At 44.0% G+C, this 16,147-nt stretch overlaps 1 protein-coding gene across 4 annotated transcripts in view; it reads left to right on the forward strand.

Moving 5' to 3' along the window:
* Positions 1 to 16,147, forward strand: part of CAMTA1 (calmodulin binding transcription activator 1) — a 256,312-nt gene that overhangs the window by 9,049 nt on the left and 231,116 nt on the right. For all 4 annotated transcript variants that reach the window (XM_087944632.1, XM_087944631.1, XM_087944634.1 and 1 more), the window contains exon 2: positions 9,371 to 9,489. The gene's annotated coding sequence lies outside the window, so the exon portion shown is untranslated. The remainder of the gene's footprint in view (positions 1 to 9,370; positions 9,490 to 16,147) is intronic.

Here is a 16,147-nt window from a genome sequence, read left to right on the forward strand (position 1 = left end):
GGATGAATGACCTTGGGGAGAGAAAAGAGGAGAAGCCGCCTGGGAAACAATTAGATAAAAGAGGCAGGAGCCCACAGCCTGCTTAACGGTCAGAAAAAGAAACTTGGAAGACCCCCCCCTAATGGATCAAGTTGATAAAAGTTGGTCCCTTCAGACTTGCAAGATTCCTTAAAGGGTGACTTCCAATAAAGCCAAATTATCTTGTCTTTTTTTAAAAATTCCTACCTGGTTTGCTAGCAGGGCAGGCACCAAGGTTCCTACCTTCTCTTCTCCAACAGGATTTTGTGGGGGGAAAGATTCTTTGATTGGCTTAGGACTAGATTTGCCATAATGCCAGTGGAATTGGCCAACATTGTTTAAGGTTGCAGCCCATCCTCTCAAGTGCCTAAAGCCAAAATAATTACAGGTACTCCCCAACTTAATGGCAGGTCAGTTAGTGACTGTTTGATGTTACACTGAAAAAAGTGATTTTTTTCACACTTATGACCGTTGCATCATCCCTCGGGCCACGTGATCTAAATTCAGATGTTTGGCAACTGGCTCGTATTTATGACGGTTGCAATGTCCTGAGGTCATGGGATCCTTCTTTGCGATCCTCTGACAGGTGAACTTCTGAAGGCCCCCCAAGCCTCTGCTTCCTATCTGATGATGATGAAGGAAAACAACCTAGAGAGAGAGATTTATCACAGCTTGGTAGAATTAAGCAAAAGTGCTTTAGTTCTTCAGCGTCTGCTTTGAAGACTATGTTGATTGAATACTCATTAAAGAAGAAAGGATGTTCATATCTAGAGTTTGGTTCTTAGCTATATCACTAATGGGTATAAAGTTGTGCTTTCTATTTCTTTTCTCTGATGCCTTTGCTTGCCAGTCCCTTCCTTCCTCGTTCCCTCCCTCCCTCCTTTTTCTTTCCTTCCTTCCTTCCTTCCCTCCCCTTGGTGCTCTCTGAGTTTAGTGGTTTTCTTGCAGATGCTTCATTACCCAACTAGGTAACATCATCAGCCTTCCTTCCTTCCTTCCTTCCTTCCTTCCTTCCTTCCTTCCTTCCTTCCTTCCTTCCAGCCCTTGTAGAATCTTGAACCAGGTAGCTTTTTTTTTAAAAAAAAAAAAACAAAAACCTTCTACTAATCAAAAGAGCAGAATTATAGTCTCGATAGTCAAACCAAGTGGGCGCACGGGTAGGAAAAATTTGTGAAGCTGGGAATAATGCTTGTCAAGCCTTTAGCTTTGTGTGTAAGGTTCATCCGTCAGGCTCATTTTATATTTGGAAGTGGGCTGGTTGTTGTCAGGGTTGGCATGAATCACACCTGAGTGTTGATTGTGAAGAGCCAGTTACCTGCAAGGCTATGAGAAATTAGATGACTGCATGTTAAACGCAAGTTTTTGAAAATGCTAGGACTGGAATTGACAAGGCAGCCTCGATGTGTTTCTTAACCTCGGTGGCTGGAAGATGGGTGGACTTCGACTCCAAAAATTCCCCCAGGCGGCATTGCTTTGAAATAAACTTTTGCGATCTCTTCCCAACTCAGAATGTGTGAAGGGCCCCCTTCCTTGTCTCCACGATTAGCGGATTAATCATCACGGCTCCTGTTCATGTGTATTTTGTGGAAGTTTTCATTGTGTTCCTGTATTTTTAATGATTTTAATTTAATTTTTGTTGAAATTGTTTTAATTGCTTCCAAACTATAGACTTGTGAGCCCACGGAGAGTCACTTGGTTGAGTGGAGTGGTCGTAGCAATTGAATACGGGAAATCCTCGACTTACAACCATTCATTTAATGGCCATTCGAAGTTACAGCAGCACTGAAAAAAAGTTGCTTGGGATTCTTTTTCACACTTAACAACCGTTGCCCCGTTCCTGAGGTCACCTGACCAAAATCAAGTCATATTTATGTCGGTTGCGTCAGTGTCTCAGGGTTATGTGATTCCCTTTGGCAAACCTTCCGACAAGCAAATACAAATGGGGAAGGCAGATTGACTTAACAACCATGTCACTAAACAACGGCAGTGATTCGCTTAACAACTGTGGCAAGAAAGGTCGTAAAATGGAGGCAAGACTCACTTCGCGGCTGTCTCGCTTTGCGACAGAAATTGTGGTCTCAATTGCGACCATACCTACCGGTATTTGCATTACAGGAGATATTTTAGCATTTTACAGGTCTATATACCCTGAACCTGAGGTGGGTAAAACCAGGGAAGAAATTCCAAAACCTGTAACACACTAGGACCCCAAAAAATAAAATAAAAAATACAACTGTACAACCCGAGGCGGGAATAATTGTGGTTCTTTATGATTCTTTCCTGCCTTGCGTTAAAAGCACACCTTATTCCTCTCCCAGATCTGATGATCGCCCAGAAAATAAAGTTAAGCACACCGAATATAAATCTAGAACATCCTGTAATACAGATCAGAGATAAAAGACTCCCCGAGATCGTTAAAGCCCAAAGTTCTAACCGTATTGATGAATTGAAAGAGCCCCCGGAGAGGGGAAATGGTTGGATATTGATGGGGCTGTTATGATGGGTGATAAGAGTTGGGGAAGGTTTTTCTGGGTTGCAAGGCGATAAAAGACATAACTTAACAGGAACTGCAGTAACAGGGAGTCTCAGTACAGGCGGTCCTTGACCTACGACCGCCGTTGAGCCCCACATTTCCACTGCTAAGCAAGGAGTTGTTAAGTGAGTTCTCTTTGCCCCATTTTACGACCTTCCTCGCCACCGTTGTTAAGTTAGCAACGCGCTCCCCCATTGACCTTCCCTGTCAGAAGGTCAGATCAACAGAGTTGGTGAGGGAGCCTTGTTGGCACAGTGGTTAGAGTGCATTCTGCGGGCTACTTCTGGTGACTGCCAGCTGCCTGCAATTTGGCAGTTCAAATCCCACCAGGTTCAAGGTTAACTCAGCCTTCCATCCTTCTGAGGTGGGTAAAATGAGGACCCCAAATTGTTGGGGGCAATATGGTGACTCTGTGAACTGCTTAGAGAGGGCTGTAAAGCTCTATGAAGCGATATATAAGTCTAAGAGCTATTGCTATTGGAAGGGACCTTGTATTCTAGTCCAACCCCCCCTCCCCAAGCAGGAGACCCTACACCATTTCTGACGGGGGGCCGTCCAGTCTCTTCTTGAAAGCTTCCAAGTCGCAAAAGGGACTCGCATAATTTTCGGATCACTGCAAACCGTCATCAAGACATGCCAGTTGCCAAGCCTCCGAATTTCTATCACATGACCACAGGGGATGCCGCAAGAGTTAAAAGTGGAAAGTACTGCTTGCAAGACACTTTTTCCAATGGTGTCGTAACGTTGGATGGTTGTAATGCGAAGACTACCTGTAATCTTTTTTTCTCCCATGGACTAATGGTTTGGCTTCTGCAGGACTCCTCGATGTGTGGCCACAATTGAACCCAAAATGTCTGTTGCTAAGCAGGACAACTGTGTAGTGAAATTATGTTTTACAACCTTCCTTGTTACAGTTGTTAAGGGAATCGCTGCCATTGATAATCACTGGAGGCCTTCAAGAAGAGATTTCATGATATTCAGAGTCCAGAACGGTCCAGGGCCTCCTGCTCGAGCAGGGGGTTGGACTAGAAGACCTCCAAGGTCCCTTCCCACCCTGTTCCTCTGTGTTCCAGTTGTGTCCAAGACTCCCCAACTTCGAGCGCAGAGGTGACCATGTCATGAGTGAGCATAACCGTTGTCCCTTCCCTTAGTGGCTCGATCAGGCTGGATTTTTTCCCCCAGTTTTTACAACTTCTGGGCCTGTACCGCCTGGGCTTGCCTGATGACTAACATGGCCCTTAATTGATGTTTCTCAAGCGCTGAAAAGCACAGGATAAGTTTTACAGGTTTAGAGGCCCCTGGAGGGAGGAAAACACACACACACACACACACATATATATTTGAGATATTGTGTACCGAGCTTGATAGGAGCGACTGCAGCTTTTTTTTGTCATTACTTCTCACCTCCGGTTTCTAAAATGCCTTTTTTTTTAAAAAAAAATTGTTCCTGTGCTATGTGTTTTTATATCTCAGCTGGGCATCTCATTCCTTTTATGTTTCCTCCACCGAGTGAGAATAATATTCCTACCTTATGCCAAAAGGTCTCTGCATCCTCACAGCCGTTCATCTCCTGGCAGTTAAGGATGAGAGAGAGTTTTTTTTTCTTTTTTCTTCCTCCCCATCCCCCCCCTCGGAAAGTGCGTTTTAGAAATACGGGGCCTACAGTACCGCAAAAGCCCATTCAACGCACCAGACAAAAGATTGCGCAGTTTAATTCGATAGGGAAGCTCCAAGCTCCCCCTTGACTAGGGCGGGAGAAGCATTAAGAGCAGGCCACGTTTGAAGGAAAGGTCATTTTTGACCTCTCAAGCACTGGAGCACCCTTTTGGCACAACGTTGTCCTGGGCAGCCACAGAATTGTCCCGCTACGGCTCAGTCCTCGACTTAACCACCGTTCATTTAGCAACCGCTTCAGTGGCGCTGAAGACTTAACAGCCAGTTCGCCGATCACGGATGGGTGGTTCCACACCCGACATGTCTTTCAAATGTGCTTGGGATCGCTTGGTCTCCATTCACGGCCTTCCCAGCTGGATTCCGGCAGGCAAGCTTAGTCGAAAAAGGTAGACTCGCTTAAGGACCATGCGATCTGCTTAACAGCCGTGGCAAAATGGGACTCATTTAACAGCCGCCTGCTTAACAGAAATTCTGATCTCAGTTGTGGATCGTAAGGCTCCATGTCATTCTGGAATTGTCCAAAAAACTGGGGCACAACCCCCATTATATCCAGATCAGAGCTCTGTACAGGTTTATCCTTGACTTACGACCTCAGTTGAGCCCTAAGTTTCTGTTGCTGAGTGAAACAGTTAAGTGAATTTTGCCTCCTTTTGCGGCCTTTCTTGCCACTGTTGTTCAGTGATTCACTGCCACTGTTAACTTAGTAACCCAGTCTGGCTTCCCCATTGAATTTGCTTGTCGGAAGGTCGCAAAAAGCAATGGTCGTAACCAGTTGGTAAGCATCTGAATTTTGATCACAAAGGTTGTAAGTATGAAAAACGGCCATAAGTCACTTTTTTCCAGCGCCGTTGTAACTTTGAACAGCCAACTAAATATATGTCGAAAACTACCTGTACTTTAGCTTGTTGTAAGCAAATTATTGTCGTAAGTAAATGAATGTCGCCAGGCCTTGCTTCCATTATTCGCTGGCGTCTGTTCAAAGCCCATCTTAAAAAATAGTTTTATTCAGGGGTCAATAGACAAACTGGTTTTAAAATGCCCGCAATCTTTCTTTCTGCGCCCAGGCCAGGTGGACAGTTTCAAAGGTGGAACGTTTTTGTTTTTTTTTTTTTGCTTGAAGGTGTTCTGAGTCTTGGCCCAGATTTAAGGAAGCAAAAACCAACCACCACCACCCCAAAAAATCAACTTTTTTTTCCTCTCCCTCCAGTGGAGAACTGTGTAGATGGAGAAGCTTATTTGATCCCCTCTGTACTGAAGTTCACATTTTTGGAGTATTTATTGCTCTGATGTAGCTGATCTTAGAAGCCTTCCCCACAGTGCTGTTCTTCGTGTGCCGTGTAAAAATGCTTTTATTCTTTTAAGAGAGGAGAAGAAGGGGGGGAAAAAAAACGAGGAATGAAAGTGGAAACCCCCTTAACAGACTTTCTGCATGGGAACAGGGGGAGGAAAAAAAAAGATTTATGGTTTTGATGATGAAGCAGGATGGATTATTGCCTGTGGAAAGAGAGAGAGAGTTTTATACCACAGAGTGAAAGGCAGATCCATAATTGTTCTACGAGAAGATTGCCAACTCATTGTACAGGCAGTCCTCGACTTGCGACTGCAGCAGAACCCAGAATTTTTGTTGCCAAAGCGAGACAGTGGTTGAGCGAGGTTTTGCTCCATTTTAAAAGCTTTCTCGTTGTTAAGTGTATCGCTGCAGTTGTGGCGTGACGCGGCTGTGAAGTGAATCTGGCCTTCCCTGTTGACTTGGCTTGTCAGACGTTCCCAAAAAGGGATCACCCTGCGGCCGTCATAAATGTGAGTCAGCTGTTTTGACGTTTCAACTATATATGGGTTATAAGTGTGAAAACCGGTCGTAAGTCACTGTTTGGTGCCATTGTAACTTTGAACGATCTGTTGTAAGCCGAGGACTCCCCGTTCTGGGTTTTTTTTCTCTTGCACTTTGAGCCTTCTCTTTTCTTCTTTACTTTTTCTTTACCTTTTTTTTTTTAATGTAATCTTCCTTTTCTTAAGCAACCCTTCATAAAAATAACTTGGGAAGGAAATAAAAATGTGTTAAAAAGAAAAGGAACCGTCAAGCGAAAATTGAGACAGAATCGGAAGGATCGTTTTTATCTTCCTTGCCAAACAAACGTGGCCCCCTTGAATACGCATTTCCTGCAGAGCTTATTAATCAACCGTCTCTTGGGTTCAAATGCGATATTTTCTAACACACTCCATCCCCAGCTGGTGTGAAGCTATTATTGAGAGAGAAATAAACTGTTTGGTCGCTTGTACAGCGCACGCCTGGCCTCCCTTTATGGAGAGAGAGAGAGAGACGGAACACAGGGGCCTTTCTCCTCTGTTGTTGATAAAGGAAAAGTGGGGGGACGAACCCCAAATAAAAGTTGTAATTACGTAATTAACTTGCTGCTACTCTGGGTTAGAAGAGGATGCTCCGACCAGGCCTGAGCCCAGCAGTGGTGGAGGGGCGCTTGAAGGCCATTGTTAACTTTGGGTTTTTAGTGGGTCATTTTCGCATGGTTTTGTAAAAATTAATGGGCGGTTGGGCAGTTTCGGAGTTGGTTATCTGTGCGAACTATACATTTATACCTATACTTGTTATCTTGTACATGTTTGACAAATAAATAAATAAATAGTTTCCTTCCCCCCTGCAAGTGTCTACAGGAGTGATAAATAGGATGTGTACAACCATAACTGACCCTAAATATCTATGGAGATCCTCAGTCATTCAGGTCCTGGTGGTCCCAAAGGTGCTTTTTTCAAGAGGCAACTGGACTTTCTGTTTTTTTCTTTCAAGACGTTTAGCTTCTTTCACTTCTATGTATTCATAAATCCTTCCCTTCCCCACCATCCAGTCAGAGCTGAAAATCATCTTGGATGAGAAGCAAAGAAGAAAAACCAGAAAGTCCAGTTGCCTCTTGAAAAAAGAGCACCTTTGGTACAACTGACCCTAAAATTTCTGGGTTTTTGCTAAGCAAGGCAGTTGTTAAGTGAGTTTTTGCCCCATTTCATGACCGGTCTTGCCACCATTGCTAAGAGAATCACTGCAGCTGTTAAGTGAGAACGTGGTCATTAAGTGAATCTGCTTCCTCATTGAGTTTGCTTGTTGGAAGGTGATCTCATGACCCCGGAACATTGCGGCCGTCATAAATATGAATCGGTTGCCAAGCATCTGAATTTTGATCAAGTGGCCAGGGGGATGCTGTAAGAGTTCGTAAGTGTGAATAACGAGCATAAATCCCTTTGTTCAATGCCATTATAATTTCGGTCACTAAATGAGTAAGTGGACTACCTATTCATTCATATATGTATATCTATACGTATGTATGTATATTTATATATGTCTGGTATTCAGCTTTGTTTGGGTATTTTCCCACGTCATTATAGTTGTGCTTTCAAAGTTGTAGCAACGTTTCGGCAGAATCTCATCTGCCATCATCAGGCTTCTGTATTGTGTTTGTGAGTCAGACTATCTATCTATCTATCTATCTATCTATCTATCTATCTATCTACACACACACACACACACACACACACACACACACACACGTGTATATATATCTCAAATCATCTGATTGGCTGCAAGCCAAATTAAAAAAATAAGTTCTTACTCCATCCGACTGCAGATCAAAGCAAAATTAAGTGTAACGAAATCCTATTGTTCTCTTTATTGATTTTTTTCTCCTTCGTTTGATATTTCAATTCAACTGCTGTTTAAAAAAAAAAAGCAGGAAGCAGAAAAATATGACATTTGTTGCAAGGATTTTTTTTTTAATTAATTTAATTTTGCCTCCCAAGTGATAGCTGCTAAATTCGATCCGCATCGTGATGGGTTTTCAATTGATCCTTATCAGGATATATTACCAGCAACGGAATTGGGGTTTTGAGTTCAGTCAACATTTTTATTTTTTAAATATCCTCTTTCCAGCACATTCCTCTTCACAAAGCTCTTCTTCCTGCTCTCTAGACATCTTCTCTCGTATGGCAGAAACTGGAGCAGTTGTGATGGGGTTACGCCATATTGTGTTTACATTCCCAGCACATTGTGTGTCTGCTACAAGGGTTCTATCACTGTAACGTAGTGGAACGATTGGAATCTGATCTTTGATGTGGAACGTTGCACGGAAGGCAGACAAACGAGGGAAAATGTTTTGCATAGTAGTAAAAAATCAGCTGGTTTCGCTTTGTGGCCTGGATGGCCCTAAACCAGAGCTTGGGAGGAATGGCAATGGGCCCGTGTGCTCATTGTGCAGGAAGTCCTCTACTTACGACCACAATTGAGCCCAAACTTTCTGCTGTTAAGCAAGACGTTTACCTTTTAGGACCTTTACTTGTTAAGTGAATCACTGCAGCTGTTAAGTAACCTGGTTGTTAAGTGAATCCGGCTTCCCCCGTTGACTTTGCTGGTCAGAAGCTGGTCGCAAAAGGGGATCACGTGACCCCGAGATGCTGCGACCATCATAAACACGAGATGAATTTCGATCACGTGACCCAGGGGATGCTGCAATGGTCATAAGTGTGAAAAACGGCCCTAAGTCAACTTTTCTTTTAGTGCCGTAACTTCAGACGGTCACTAAACGAACTGTTGTAAGTTGAGGACTACCTGTATTTTTATACACCCAAAGGGTTAGCAGTTTGGAAGGCTACTTTGTGTAAAAAGACTTAAAATCTTCTCTGCATGGTGAAGTTCTACAGGGAGTAAGACAAATGGGCATCCTTTATTCCTGATCCTTTTGTTGCAACTTCATTCTCTTAAATTTGCTTTTAGGAGTGAGGTTTTCCTGTGCTGCATCAGTGGAAAGCTGTGAAGTTGGAAAGTTCCGGTCTTTATGTATTTATTTACATTTCTTGAGTCCATAAACCGAGCCTGCCCTTTGACTTCAAGGAATTGACGTTCCACGGTGGCCATTTATTTTGTGTAGAGGGGGGGGGGGGGGGAGTGACGATGCCAGAAATTGCATTTTTAAGATGACAAATTGTAGAAGGAAGTCCCTGTGTGTGCATATGGATTTGACCTTTGGGGGCAGCGGGTGTGTGTGTGTGTGTGTGTGTGTGTGTGGAATATATCAAAACGGTTCTGATGCTTGTTTCTCAACGCAAAGGTATCATCTTTACTTTCTTTTTCTTTTCCCTTTCTAGATGATCATGGGAACAGCAACGGAAGTCATGTAAAAATCTTTTTACCGAAAAAGCTCCTTGAATGTCTACCAAAATGTTCCAGTTTACCAAAAGAGAGACACCGTTGGAACACAAATGAGGTAGCTAGAGAAAACTTTTTTGTGATTTCACTGGCTGGTGTGTTGAAACTGTAGACTTATTGGAGTCAAAAATCATGATCAGAAATGCTCAACCTGCTCTCAGTCGCTGCTGATTTTGCCAATTTGGTCCCTTAGACCAGGGGTCCCCAACCACGGTCCGCGGACCGGTACCGTCCGCTGAACAACTCCTACCGGTCCAGTTTAGGCGCCGCCATCTTTTTCATGAAAAGCGCTTCCGTGAGCTTTTCCGGTAGAAAGCTCACCGGAAGCATGTTTTCATCAAAAAGATGGCGGCGCCCAGCTGATGCCGGCACTGGCCGCGGCGCCCAACTGATGCCGGCACCGGGCCGCGGCGGCCAAAAAGGTTGGGGATCACTGCCTTAGACGATAGGAAATGATTTACTGTTAATTTTAAAAGAGACAGAACATAGGACCTCCTTCATTACGTTGGTCTATCTAGCATTTTATTTCTTTCACAGGTGCAGCTAAAATGGATGTTTGTACATGTCAGAAATGAATGAAAAATAGCTTTGATGCAGCCTTATCCCAAGTGTCAATTTGATAAGCGCCCGATTGCGCCCAAACTTCCAAAAATCATGGTAATTCCTGGCCCTAATGCCTAATCATCTTTTATTTAAGAATATTTTTAATAACGTATCTCTAAGTATGGAGAGTAGCCTTCCCAATCTAGGTGTCTTTGGTCTAGACGAGTTTCCTTAAATCTCAGTCAGCATGATTCACCTAAACAATCATGAGAAAACTTTGGCAATAAATGCAGGATTTTTAGCAGGTATCTTATTTTTAAAAGTAAGTTTCCTGTGTGAAGAATGAATATTTTTGTGTGTGGGGGGGGGATTTGCATCTAGAAATATTTGTGGGGCATGGAGTGAATGAAAGAGAATGCATTAACAAACATGAACGCAACTGGTTTCCTTGAATTTGTGCCCCGCGTATTCATTTTTATTCATATTTTTTTAGAGAAACAGCTCTGGAAATGATTGTAGTTAGACCTCCTGCAGCCTGTCTGACTTTGTTTTCTCGACAGACTTTCCAGGAGCGACCTTAGATTTCCTAAGAATCCGTTATTTTTGAAAGGTCATAAACTGATGTGACTAAGCGCCTTGCCAAAGACAAAATCCTCGATCAATCTATTTGTAAAATGTGCTTTATGGTGTTCAGTTGTTAGCAGCAAAAACGAGGGATAGGCTAGAGCCTCCGTTTGTTTCGGTGGAAGCTCATGGCAGTGGCGGTTGAAGACAAAACTTACCTTTGCAAGAATTGGATCCATCCACTGTTATTTTATAGTAGCAACTTCGTCCCGAGATGTGTGGGGGGGAATTGCAAGTTACATTAAACCTTGTTTCCCCCCCCAGGAGCAATGAGGGAGTCACAGAGGCTTGTTTTGGTGCTTCCTCAAATCGATTAGCACATTATTTTCACCCTTTTTAAGGTCGTGGCAGGACCCCCTCCGAGAGATTAAGGGGAAGATTTCCAAATCGTACAGGCATATCTGGTTGCCTAGATTTGGTCTACATTCCTAGGAAAGAGGAACGGTGTCCCCGTAGTGTCGGGAAAATTTCTCGTGTATGAATGCGCCGTGATTCCCGCGCTCGAGAGAGATGCTTAGGAGCCTCCCGCAAACCTCTCTTTTTAAAAAAACGAATCTGGGCTCAAAGAACAGCATCTCCTATGTGGAATAGTAGCACAACACATCTTGATTTTGCTTTTGTCACTTTGTGTAAGTGTGGGCAGGGTCTCTTGTTTTGAATCGCTGAACATAGGCCCGGTTTTATTAATTTTGCGCCTTGTGGGTCCATTTCTCTGTCTCCAAAGTGGGCAGAAACTGCTGTAGCAGGCTATCTGTGATCCAAATCATTTTTGTTCATTTCATCTGTTGTCATTCAGAGGGGCACGGGGTTTGTAGCTTCCTCAGGAGAAAAATGTTACCCAAGAATTGGCAATTAATGCAAAATGGAGAAGGCCACCCAGGCCCCCTTAAGCCGATGCAGCCACATAGCACCTATTTTGCCAGCTGTGTGCTGATTTTTCTCACGGATTTTGCTGATCATTATACCGGTTTCCATGTTCTGTCCAGGATTCTGGCTTTAGAACATTATATATTGTAATTATATTTGACCTATACAGGGTAAGCAAGGGCTCAGGATAACCAACCCCTTAAATTGACCAATGGCCAGCCTCTCTGACATGTGACCCCCCCTCCCCAATCATACCAGCCCCCCTCTCCCACTTCAATCCCATTTGGGAAAGTGGTTAAAACATGGCTTTTTGGGGCAGACCTCTGTCAACCCATGTCGCCTTCCCTTCCCATCTAATCAGCAGTGGGCCACTCGAAGGGGGCACTGGTGTTGTTACGAGAAGTCCTGGGATGTTGATCGCTTTATTGGTTTTGATGACTTGATTATGAGCCACCTAGAGGCGTGTAATCGTGGGCGGCACTGAAAATACCAGCCATAAATGAAGACCACGATTGGCGGAGACAACTTTCCTTTAGACGGGTGGTGGAAATACATAACTGACTAAAATGGAGCTTGTTTTAAGTCAGGGGTGGTTCAAAATACCACAAAGCCCTGCTGGCTTCAGAACGGCTTGACCTGGTCCGACTGAAATAAACACACAGGAATCTTTGTAGCAGGCCCTGCAATTGGTTCCCTTTCCATTTGGCATCATGTTCCTGGCAATTTTTAAAAAGAAAAAGAAAAAAAGAGAAATCTTAAGTGCCAAAGGAAATCACTTGGCTTTCATTCGGGTGTCATCGCTTTGATTTTGCAAACTTGGTCTTATGCCGAAGAAGCGGTCCTCCTGAAGGAGTTGAGCGGGGCGGGGTCCCAAAATCCTTTCAACTGCGTTTTCCTTGCGCGGCACCTTCCCGTCTCCCCAGGTGTCCTTAAAATGGGCAGAAATGGAGATTACCCGGGGTTCAGCACAGGCACGCCGGGTCTGTGGCGAAGTTTAGAGCTGGGTAATGGAATGTACTGCAGCGATTTCTCATCTTCCCAAAGCACCAAAGGCCCCCAGACTTTGAGAGGTGTGCAAGAGCAGCTAGTTACGCATACCTTGAGCTCAGTAGCGCAAGCGACACCTCCTGTGAGGCTCCCATTGTTGACCTTGGAACACACAAACCGGTTTGTATTGCAGATAAAGCAGACTTTCTGCTATGTGTGTATTTACACACCCTGTAGATGGATGGATGGATGAGAGAAATAGATTGGATGGATGGATGGATGAGAGAGAGATGAGAGAGAGAGACAGATAGAGATGGAGGGATAGAGGGATGGATGATAGATGATGGATGGATGGATAGAGAGATAGAGATACATACACATGTACTCTGTGCGTACATGCGTGTGTATACACACACACACATATACATACAGTGCACTCAATATTCAGACCCCCTTCACTGTTGTCAATTTTGTTATTGAGTAAGGTCTGAATACTGATGCCAATGTGATTTTTTTTTTCTTTTTAATAAATTTGCAGACATTTCTAAACTTCTGTTTTTACTTTGTCATTATGGGGTACCAAGTGTAGATTAATGTGGGGTGGGGGGGAATGAATTTCATCAACTGTAGAATCAGGCTTCACCATTACAAATTGGACAAAAGTGATGGGTCTGTATTCCTTGACTTACAGCCATTCATTTAGTGACCTTTCAAAGTTACAACGGCATTGATAAAAAGTGACTTAGAACCGTTTTTCACACCTACGACCGTTGCAGCATCCCCATGGTCACGTGATCAGATTTGGCAACTGACTCATATTTATGACGGTTGCAGTGTCCTGGAGTCACGTGATCCCCTTTTGCAACCTCCTGACAAGCAAAACCAGCAGGGAAGCTGGGTTCACTTAACTGTGTGACTAATTGAACAACAGCAATTCCCTTAACTGTGGCAAGGGAGGTCGTAAAATGGGAGGTTGTAAACTGTGGCAAGGGAGGTTGTAAAACGGTCTCACTTAGCGACAGAAATTTGGGGCTCAATTGTGGCCGTAAGTCGAGGACCACCTGTACACTCCGCTCTTAAATATTCTAAATAATTCTGTTTTCCCTGATAATAATAATAAAAAAATTCCCCCTTGCCTGCTTTGTGCAGCTTTCTTTGTGAAGGGAGCCTGTTCCTGCATTCAGGCTGCCTGGAATTCGGCTCTCTAGGCCAACTTGTGGATCTGTGGCAATCCACCCTGATCCCCACACGGCCTTCCTGGGTCCGGCCTGCCATGCCAGCAGCTGGCCCCTGAATGGCAGCTGACTCTCCGGTGACGCCATCCTGCCTTACAAGCAGCTGCATAACAGGCAGAGCTGCTAAGATGCTGATGATGGAAAGGCCCAGAGCCCCAGAGGAACTCAGCAGAAAAATACTGTAGCAGCAGCAAGAATCTCAATTAAAAGCTAATATTTGCCCTTTCTTGTATCTGCGAGCTCTTGTCAGCTAGCCTGTCACCATCATTTTATCTGTGGCAGCCCCCTCAGTATGAGGAAGGTGGGAACTGCGTGACTTGGTCTAAATTAGCCTGGCTGTGTAGTAATTGTCCTTATGTCACATAAGTCCATCTGCTCCCTAATGAGTGAAAAATAAAGCTAAAAGAAAAAAAAAAAGATTGGGCAGAGAAACATCACATCGTTCTTGTGTGTTTGAGTTCAATCAAATATAATAAGGCTATTTTACCGAAATCGCGAAGGTGTAGGGGAAAGAATGTGAAAGCCCTTGTGTGTCCCGCTGGTTTTGTGGAATACAAATTCCAGGCATAGCATACTTAGTGGTCAGACTAGGTGGGCAGTAGATATAAATCCACTTACGTTGAAAGTTGAAATCATTTTCTTCTTTGATCCAGTCTATTGAAGTTTGCCTTTTCTTTAAAAAAAATCAGTGTGCTGACGTTTTTTTAATAGTTCAAACTTTTTCAAAGCACAGGATTGCATCCCTAGCATTTTTTATTATTATTATTATTATTATTATTATTATTATTATTATTATTATTATTATTATTATTATTATTATTATTATTATTATTAGTTCTCGACTGTAGCGTCCATTCGAAGTTAACAACAGAGGAGAAAAATCACAAATTAGGACAAGAAGGAAAGAATGGCATTTATTGCTTTCTTCTGTTTTAGCTATAGCAGAGAGAGGTCATTTTAAAAACCTTTGGTCTCATCTGAGAGCTCCAGAGGACGAGATTTGACAAAGGACAAAAAGTTGAAATCTAGCAGTCTTATTTAGAAAGAGTGCAGAGAAGAGCAACGAAGAGGGTTAGGGAATTGGAGGCTAAAACATACGAAGAATAATGGCAGGAATTGGGGATGTCTAGTTTAATGAAAAGAAGGACCGGGGGGGGGGGGGGACTCGATAGCAGGGTTCCAGTATTTGAGGGGCTGCCCCAAAGAAGAGGAGGGGGGTCAACTTATTCTCCAAAGTCCCAGAAGGCAAGAGAAGAAGCAACGGGTGGAAACTCATCCAGGAGAGAAGCAACCTGGCATTAAGGAGGAATTTCCTGACAGGGAGGACAATTAGACAATGGAACTGCTTGCCACCAGAAGTTGTGGTGCTCCATGACTGGAGGCTTTCAAGAAGAGATTGGACTTGAATGATATAAGGTCTCCTGCTTGAGCAGGGAGGGGGTTGGCCTGGAAGACCTCCCAAATTCCCTCCCATGATTTTGCTCCGTTGGCATCGCCCTCAATTCGTTGGTGGAGCTAATGGAATAAAGGAGAGGGGAGACAACTAGAGAAGGCGGGTTAAAAGAGATAAGAATGGCAGTTGGTGGCAGAAACTTTGCACGTTACAAGCACAAAGTGAGGAGGTTGACGGACACCTGTGAGGTCACAAACCCGAGCCAAAGCAGTGGCAGGGAGGCAGAATCTGAATCTTTGTCGAGCCGCACCGGAGGAAGAAATGTGGCAGCCATGCAGTGAAAGTCATGCCTGGCGACAGGGGTAACAAGGACATTGGGAGAAGCTCCCTGTAATTCAAAGATAAAAAGGAAGAAGGCGAGGATAGAATTGGAAAGCAGCTGGATCAGAGAGGGGATTATCGCCATGAATGTTAAAATCGCGGCAGGACAGCGAGGTGGTGTCAGCCATGCAGCCCAAACCCTCTGATCTGAACACTTAGTCAAAAACGCTTTTGAAATAAAATGAAATAACATTTTAAAAAGTAGCAAATTTCCTGGAGGTGGCAGGAAATGTTGAACTCCCCTTGAGAATGCTCGCATGACCCCCAGTTTAAAGCTTTTATGGATTTTTCTGACACAGCAGCCGGCTGGCTGTGTCCTTGTCATGACCACGGACTCTCCTCGTTCTTAAATGCTGCTGAGTAATAGGGGGTTATTTTCACACCTTAGCAGGTTGCTGAGTGAAATTCCCCTCCCCCAAACCCCACCCTCTGTCCTCCTGCTTATGCACAATTGGCTGTGCTGTATTTCGGCCCAAATGTTATACCTCGGCTTATAAAATTTAGACGGTGCGGAAGGTGAGGTCACTATGCCCCCTGCATAATCTGCTAAATTGCTAGATTTATAGGGAATCGCAGGCAGGTTGCAACGGGTGGGCTTTTAGAGGAATGGAACAGAGGTGGATAGACTGCAGGTAGTCCTTGACTTACGACCCCAGCAGAACCCAAAATTTCTGTCGCTCCGTGAG

Source organism: Notechis scutatus, chromosome 16 (genome assembly GCF_049901735.1).
Source record: "Notechis scutatus isolate UNSWTSFEM ecotype Mainland chromosome 16, rNotScu1.2, whole genome shotgun sequence".
Classification (NCBI taxonomy): Eukaryota; Metazoa; Chordata; class Lepidosauria; order Squamata; family Elapidae; genus Notechis; species Notechis scutatus.